We start from the raw sequence: 7,508 nt of genomic DNA on the forward strand, positions 1-7,508 counted from the left end.
TTTCTGGCACCATCATGAACACACCCTATTTCCTTCATTTATGGCCGCACGTCAACTCTGAATGCAGACAGTGCAATGAAGCCTGAGCTTCTCTTGATTATAGGTCCCTGGAGGTTGTAGCACAGGGTGTGATTGCACAGGGCAGCTGCCTTGTCCATCTCCTCCATCTCTGCATTTCTTCCTTTCTTTTCTTTTTAATTGAGGTATAGTTCATTTATAATGTTGTGTTTAATTTCTGTTGTACAGAACGTGCTTCAGTTATACATATATACATTCTTTTTAAAAATATATTCTTGTCCATGACGGTTTATCACAGGATATTGAGTTTACTCCCTGTGCTCTACAGTAGGGCCTTGTTGCTTACCCATCTTATAGATAAAAGCTTACATCTAATTGATACAGCCACTGTGGAGAACAGTATGGAGGTTCCTTAAAAAACTACAAATAGAACTACCATATGACCCAGCAATCCCACTACTGGGCATACACCCTGAGAAAACCATAATTCAAAAAGAGTCATGTACCAAAATGTTCATTGCAGCTCTATTTACAATAGCCCGGAGATGGAAACAACCTAAGTGTCCATCATCAGATGAATGGATAAAGAAGATGTGGCACATATATACAATGGAATATTACTCAGCCATAAAAAGAAACGAAATTGAGCTATCTGTAATGAGGTGGATAGACCTAGAGTCTGTCATACAGAGTGAAGTCAGTCAGAAAGAGAGAGACAAATACCGTATGCTAACACATATATATAGAATTTCAGAAAAAAAAATGTCATGAAGAACCCAGGGGTAAGACAGGAATAAAGACACAGACCTACTAGAGAATGGACTTGAGGACACGGGGAGGGGGAAGGGTGAGCTGGGACGAAGTGAGAGAGAGGCATGGACATATATATACTACCAAACGTAAGGTAGATAGCTAGTGGGAAGCAGCCGCATAGCACAGGGAGATCAGCTCGGTGCTTTGTGACCGCCTGGAGGGGTGGGATAGGGAGGGTGGGAGGGAGGGAGACGCAAGAGGGAAGAGATATGGGAACATATGTATATGTATAACTGATTCATTTTGTTGTAAAGCAGAAACTAACACACCATTGTAAAGCAATTATACTCCAATAAAGATGTAAATAAAATAAAAAAGCTTACATTTGCTGACCCCAATCTCCCACTCCATCCCTCTCCCAAGCCCCTCCCCCTTGGCAACCACAAGTCTCTTTTCTATGTCCATGAGTCTGTTTCTGTTTCATAGATAGATTCATTTGAATCATATTTTAAATTCCACATATATGTGATATCACATGGTATTTGTCTTTCTGACTTCCTTCGCTCAGTATGACAATCTCTAGGTCCACCCATGTTGCTGCAAATGGCATTATTTCATTCTTTTTTAAGGCTAAGTAATATTCCACTGTGTATATGTACCACATCTTCTTTATCCATTCATCTGTCGACGGACATTTAGGTTGCATGCGTGTCTTGGCTATTGTAAACAGTGCTGCTATGAACACACGGGCACATGTATCTTTTTGAATTAGAGTTTTGTCCAGATATATGCAAAGGAGTGCATCCCTGCATTTCCAGTCCTTGGAACTGTGTCTGCTGCAAAGCAGGTCCTCAGGAAACATTTGCCATGGAAACAACTAGCTATGCCACTTGACTAGATAACTTCTGAATGTCCCAGGGACACCTGCCTGGACTGTGAGTCTATATTCTTTTTTTTTTTTTTTTTTGTGGTACGCGGGCCTCTCACTGCCGTGGCCTCTCCTGTTGCAGAGCACAGGCTCCGGATGCACAGGCTCAGCGGCCATGGGTCACGGGCCCAGCCGCTCCACGGCATATGGGATCTTCCCAGACCGGGGCACGAACCCATGTCCCCTTCATCGGCAGGCAGACTCTCAACCGCTGCACTGCCAGGGAAGCCCTGTGGGTCTATATTCTGATTGGATGTTAAAAATATTCTAAGAGGACTTCCCCTAGGGGAGCAGGAATGAGATGCAGATGGATTTGGAATAGAGGAAGGCCACACAGCAAAGAAGGGAAGCTACTTAAAGCCATTGTTCCTCCCCCTCGGATAAGGGAATCGTGGCCCAACGAACTTTACAGGGGTCAGTGCACGTTAAGGAGAAATCTATTTTTAATCATTTTTGACATGGTTAAATTTTCTGTTGAAAACATCTCGGTCACAACATTGAGGAATCTCTTGGTCCCTGAAATGTTAAAATTAAATCAGTGGTGTTGGAAAGCATAGTTCCAATATAATGAATATGTTTAATATTTTTCCCCGTTGGGCTCAGAATAGAACTTTGAGAAATGTCATACCTGAGAAAGACTGTTGGGAGAGAGAGGGGAAAACAGGAAAAGAATGAGTAAGGAAATGAATGAAGGATGTCCTCAAAATAGATGACAAACATCCCTGAAAGAAGAAAACAAATGATGGAGAAAGGAAATAAATTTCAAAATATGGAAAATGAATCCTTAAAATGCCTGGACAAAGAACCAGCTTGAGAATGATTTTTTAGAAGAACATTTTTCAAAGTAACGTTACTTATTACAAGAATAATGCTCACTCATTGTAAAGCATTTAGCAAATACAGAAAAGCGTACAAAGGGAATAAAAATCATTCAAAGGCCACCCTACAGAGAAAAGCATTTTAATATTTTTGGGTATTTCTTTCAAGTCCTTTTTATTATTCTAAACATGGTTTTAGATCCTACCTGTTTTCCAATTGATATTATGTTGTGAGTGTTTTCTCATGTAAAATTGCATTTGAAAACATGATTTTATTTAAGGGGAGAACAAACTGAAACCCAAGGGAATATTGACCAGCATGTTTTTTGTGGAGTTCACAAGCTAAGAGTGGTTTTTACCTTGAAATTAAATAGCTGAAAAAATAAAGATGATATTTCAGGGGCTTCCCTGGTGGCGCAGTGGTTGAGAGTCCGCCTGCCGATGCGGGGGACGCGGGTTCGTGCCCCGGTCCGGGAGGATCCCACGTGCCGCGGAGCGGCTGGGCCCGTGAGCCATGGCCGCTGAGCCTGCGCGTCCGGAGCCTGTGCTCCGCAGCGGGAGAGGCCACAACAGGGAGAGGCCCGCGTACCGCAAAAAAAAAAAAAAAATGATATTTCACAACACATGAAAAGGATATGAAATTCGGATTTCAGTGTCTATAAATGAAATTGTATTGGAACACGGCCTTCCCGTCCCTTTCCACGTTGACTATGATGGCTTTTGCCCCATAAGGGCAGTTGGGTAATTGTGATGGAGACTGTATGATTAAAGCCTAAAGTATTTACTATTTGGCTTCTTACAGAAAAGGTTCACTGACCCCTGAGCTACATAATTACATAACCTCTGCATATATCGTAATTCATATGTCTTATCATATTTACATCCTTTGTAATGAAATGTTCCTTATTATTGAGCACTGTGGAATTTTTCCTTGCTATTTCAGGGAACACTGTTGTGAATTTTCTTGACTTAAATTATGGTGGGCATCTCTGAATATTTTTCTGGGTAATTAATTATGGATCAAAGGTCATGGATATTTTTACACCTCTTGATGTACTGTCCTCCAGAAAGGCAGAGAGAGTACATCCTGTTTCATGCCAAGGATGCTTACAAGAAACGGGAGCTCTGAACTGGCACCATGGTGTTTCCTTACGTGGAGGTTTATCATCTCCAACCGGTGCAGAACTAGGGAATTACTGGCTGGTGTCTTTCTCTCTCTAGAATCCTTTCAACGCTTTCTCCTGGTGCTGGTAGTTGGTAGCTAGAAAATGATCCACATCCACCTGTTGCACGCACACGGAGTGCAGACACTTTGGCCAGTAAAATAGGCAGTCAAACAACGCAGGCATCAGAAAGTAGGGCAGTAACCACAGAGAGATCCCTGCTACGGCAACGGAACAGACGGATTGATGAGGCGAACTGTTCATGGAGCAGAATGCAAGGCAGATGGTTCCCCATCGTGGGCTGGGCGGCTAGAATTATAAGCAATTATAAAGAATTCAAATTTCAGTGCACAGCAGACATTTCCACTCTATCCACAGAGCGTCTGAAACAAAGGCAAGGCTGGATACCATCATGGTTTGGGTTGTTAATTTCACGGGGGGGGAAATAGTGTATCAGCCATTGGTCTTATTCCCGTTAGTTGCCCATTTTTCTAACGGGGAGTTCACTGGTTTTATATGGATCTGAGAGACCTTTCTATATTTTAAGATAATAGATGCTTCTCTTCTAAATTCAATTTATGCAGGATTTCTATGCATTTTCCATGGGTTTTTGATGTGTGTGACTTGTAAATGGAAATCATCGGATGAAGCAGGGTTAAACAAGGCTGTTTAAAGCAAGACTTCTCAAAGCCTTTAATATGATCTGGTGAATTGTGAATCAGCAAGTGAGGAATTAAAATGAGGCTTTTGCCAAAATTATTGACCATGGGCAACTGTGTTTATTACCTGTCTTTCAGAATATGCTTTAATCTGTTTTGTGCTGAAAATTTGGGACTCTGTGGCAGGAATCAGGAAATGTATGAGAAATATTCTAAAAGAGACTAAATAGTATTGAAAAACAACTAGCATTAATTACAGATTCCATAAAATGGCGAAATACAATATAAATAACAATAAAACAAGTTTTCCTATGTATAAAAAAAAACAAACTAATTTTAAGATATTACCTGAAAAGGCCCCACCCCGACAGCAAAACACACAAACAAAATCTAGAAACAAACTTAATAAGAAATATGTAAAAGCTATCTAGAAAATCCTAAAACTTTACTAAGGAATATAAAATTAGACTTGTAGAAACAGACAAAAGAGCATGTTCCAGGATTTAAAATATAAACATTTTAATTATGCCCATTTTTCCCAAATATATTGCAGATTTATATGACAATAAAAATCCTTAATGGATATTTTTAGGACCTTGTAAGTTTTTTGCCCAAAAGTGATCTGAAATAATTAGTAAGTGATCCAATCTGTGAAAGCTTTAAAGAATTAGTAAGAGAAAACTAAGGTCAGATAACAAAATATTTTATGTATAAGGAACATAGAAGATTCACACAGATGTAGCCAAGAGATACCAGAATCCCTCTTTGTGCATACTCTGTGAGCTGTATCTCCCAATTAGAGACAACATAATGGACACAGTCCCTGAAGGACAAGAGACAGAGGGTGAGGCTGAAAAAACCTTGAAGGAATAACGGCCGAAAGCTTCTCTAGTTTGACAAGAGATGTAAACCTACAAATTCAAGAAGCTGAATGAATACCAAAGAGGATAAACCCCCCAAAATCCATGCCAAGATACATCTTAATAAACTCCTGAAAGCCAAACACAAAGAAAAATCTTGAAAGCAGCCACAAAAAACAACACCTTACCTACAGGGGGAAAAATTCAAAGACAGCAGATTTCTCATCAGAAGCCATGGAGACCACTTGGAAGTGGCACAATATCTTTTGGATGCTGAAAAATTCTTCAGGAATGAAAGGGAAATTAAGACATTTTCAGATGAAGAATATCTAAGAGAATAAATCCACAGCAAACCTACACTAAAATGCTAAAGAAATTTTCTAAATAGAAGGGAAATGATAAAAGAAGAAATACTAGAACATCACAGAGGAAAAACAACAATATGCAAAAATTTGGATGCTTTTCTTCTCCTTTTGAGTTTTCTAAATTACACTTGAGGGTTGAAGCAAAAATTAGAACATTGTCTCATGTGGTTCTAAGTGTCTGATGAAAAAATGCACAATATAATTATAATATAAATGGGTGAAGGTAAAGAGAGATAAGACTTCTACAGTTCACTAAAACTGGTAAATGGTGACATCAGTATACCGTGATAGTTATGAATTTATAATATAATACCTGGAAAAACCACTGAAAAATTATATAGAGAGATACTCTAAAAACGCTATAGATAAACCAAAATGGGATTCCAAATAACATTCAAGCAATCCACGGGAAGGCAGAAAAAATAATATAGAAAAATGAAAAACAGATGTAACAAAAAAGTAGCATAATTTAGCCCTAACATATAAAAAATTATATTAAATGTAAATGGTCTAAATATTCCAATTAAAAGGCAAAGATTGATATTCATTCATGTTAAATACTCTGAAAAGGCTGAGGTTCTTTGGGGGCTGGCTGGCCGGGGCTAAGAGGAGGAACCCGAGCCCTGCGGAGCTCCCGGCGGCCCGGCCCCAAGGCGCTGCGGCCGCGCCGCGCGGCCCTGCCTGCGCACGCCATGAACACCACCATCTTCAACAAGCTCAGCAGCGCCGTGCTTTTTGAGCACCACAGGGCTCTGGAATGGGAGCGGGGTGGCAGGCCCTATGGCGGCGTCCTGGACAGTACGCACGCTCACCCCGAGGTGGGCATTATGGACGGCGTGCCCCTCAAGGACAACCTGGGCCTGAGACATGGGAGGACTGGGGCCCGGCAGAATGGCGGGAAGGTGAGGCACAAGTGGCAGGCCCTGCAGGACATGGTGCGGCCCCTCAAGCAGTGGCTGCACAAGCACCACGACAATCCGTACCCCACCAAGATGGAGAAGATTCTCCTGGCGCTCGGCTCGCAGATGACGCTAGTGCAGGTGTCAAATTGGTTTGCTAATGCAAGACGTCAGCTTAAGAATACTGTTCGACAGCCAGATTTAAGGTGGGCCTTAAGAATAAAGTTGTACGATAAGTATGTTCAAGGAAACGCTGAGCGGCTGAGTGTAAGCAGTGATGACTCATGTTCTGAAGATGGAGAAAATCCTCCACGAAACCCCATGAATGAAGAAGGCTATAATACTCCAGTCCACCTGAGAGCTGTCTGTGATTAAAAGTGAGAGCTCAGTCATAAAAGCTGGAGTGAGGCCAGAGTCACGGGCCAATGAGGACTACGTATCGCCCCCAAAATACAAGAGCAGCTTGTTGAATCGTTACCTTAACGACTCTTTGAGACACGTCATGGTCACAGATGCTGCCATGATGGGAAAGACAAGGCAGAGAAACCATTCAGGATCTTTTAGTTCCAATGAATTTGAGAAGGAATTGGTATCTCCCTCATCGTCAGAAACGGAAGGCAATTTCATCTATCGCACAGACAGCTCTCAGAGGATCCAGGTATTAAGGTGGTAAAGTTACTTTTTCAAGCTGCAGCAGCCTTCTTCACCTGGTTTGCTGGCACATCTGTGGCTTTGGAGATGCCTCTGGCTTTGTCACGTGGCTGGGCTTCGGAAGAGAGCTTCGTACTCCCTCATTTTCCTGGATTCCCTTCTCTGACTACATGTTGAATTTGAGGAACCTGCCCTTTCTAGAATGATTGTGGATGCAGTTTTGCATTAAAAGCTAATGAGGCCTTAAAAAAATACTCTGAAAAAAGTAGAAATAGAGGGAAACATTCTCAACTGTATAAAAAGAAGCTATAAACTACTTTCAGCTAACAGTATACGTAAAGGTGAGAAGCTGAATGTTTTCACCTAAAACAGGGAACAAGGCAAAGATGCCCAG

General features: G+C 41.3%; 1 pseudogene; it reads left to right on the plus strand.

Moving 5' to 3' along the window:
* The first annotated feature begins 6,256 nt into the window (after positions 1 to 6,256).
* Positions 6,257 to 7,136, plus strand: LOC136142752 (homeobox protein Mohawk pseudogene; annotated as a pseudogene).
* The last annotated feature ends 372 nt before the right edge of the window (positions 7,137 to 7,508 follow it).

The sequence above is a fragment of the Phocoena phocoena genome, chromosome X, assembly GCF_963924675.1.
Source record: "Phocoena phocoena chromosome X, mPhoPho1.1, whole genome shotgun sequence".
Taxonomy (NCBI): Eukaryota; Metazoa; Chordata; class Mammalia; order Artiodactyla; family Phocoenidae; genus Phocoena; species Phocoena phocoena.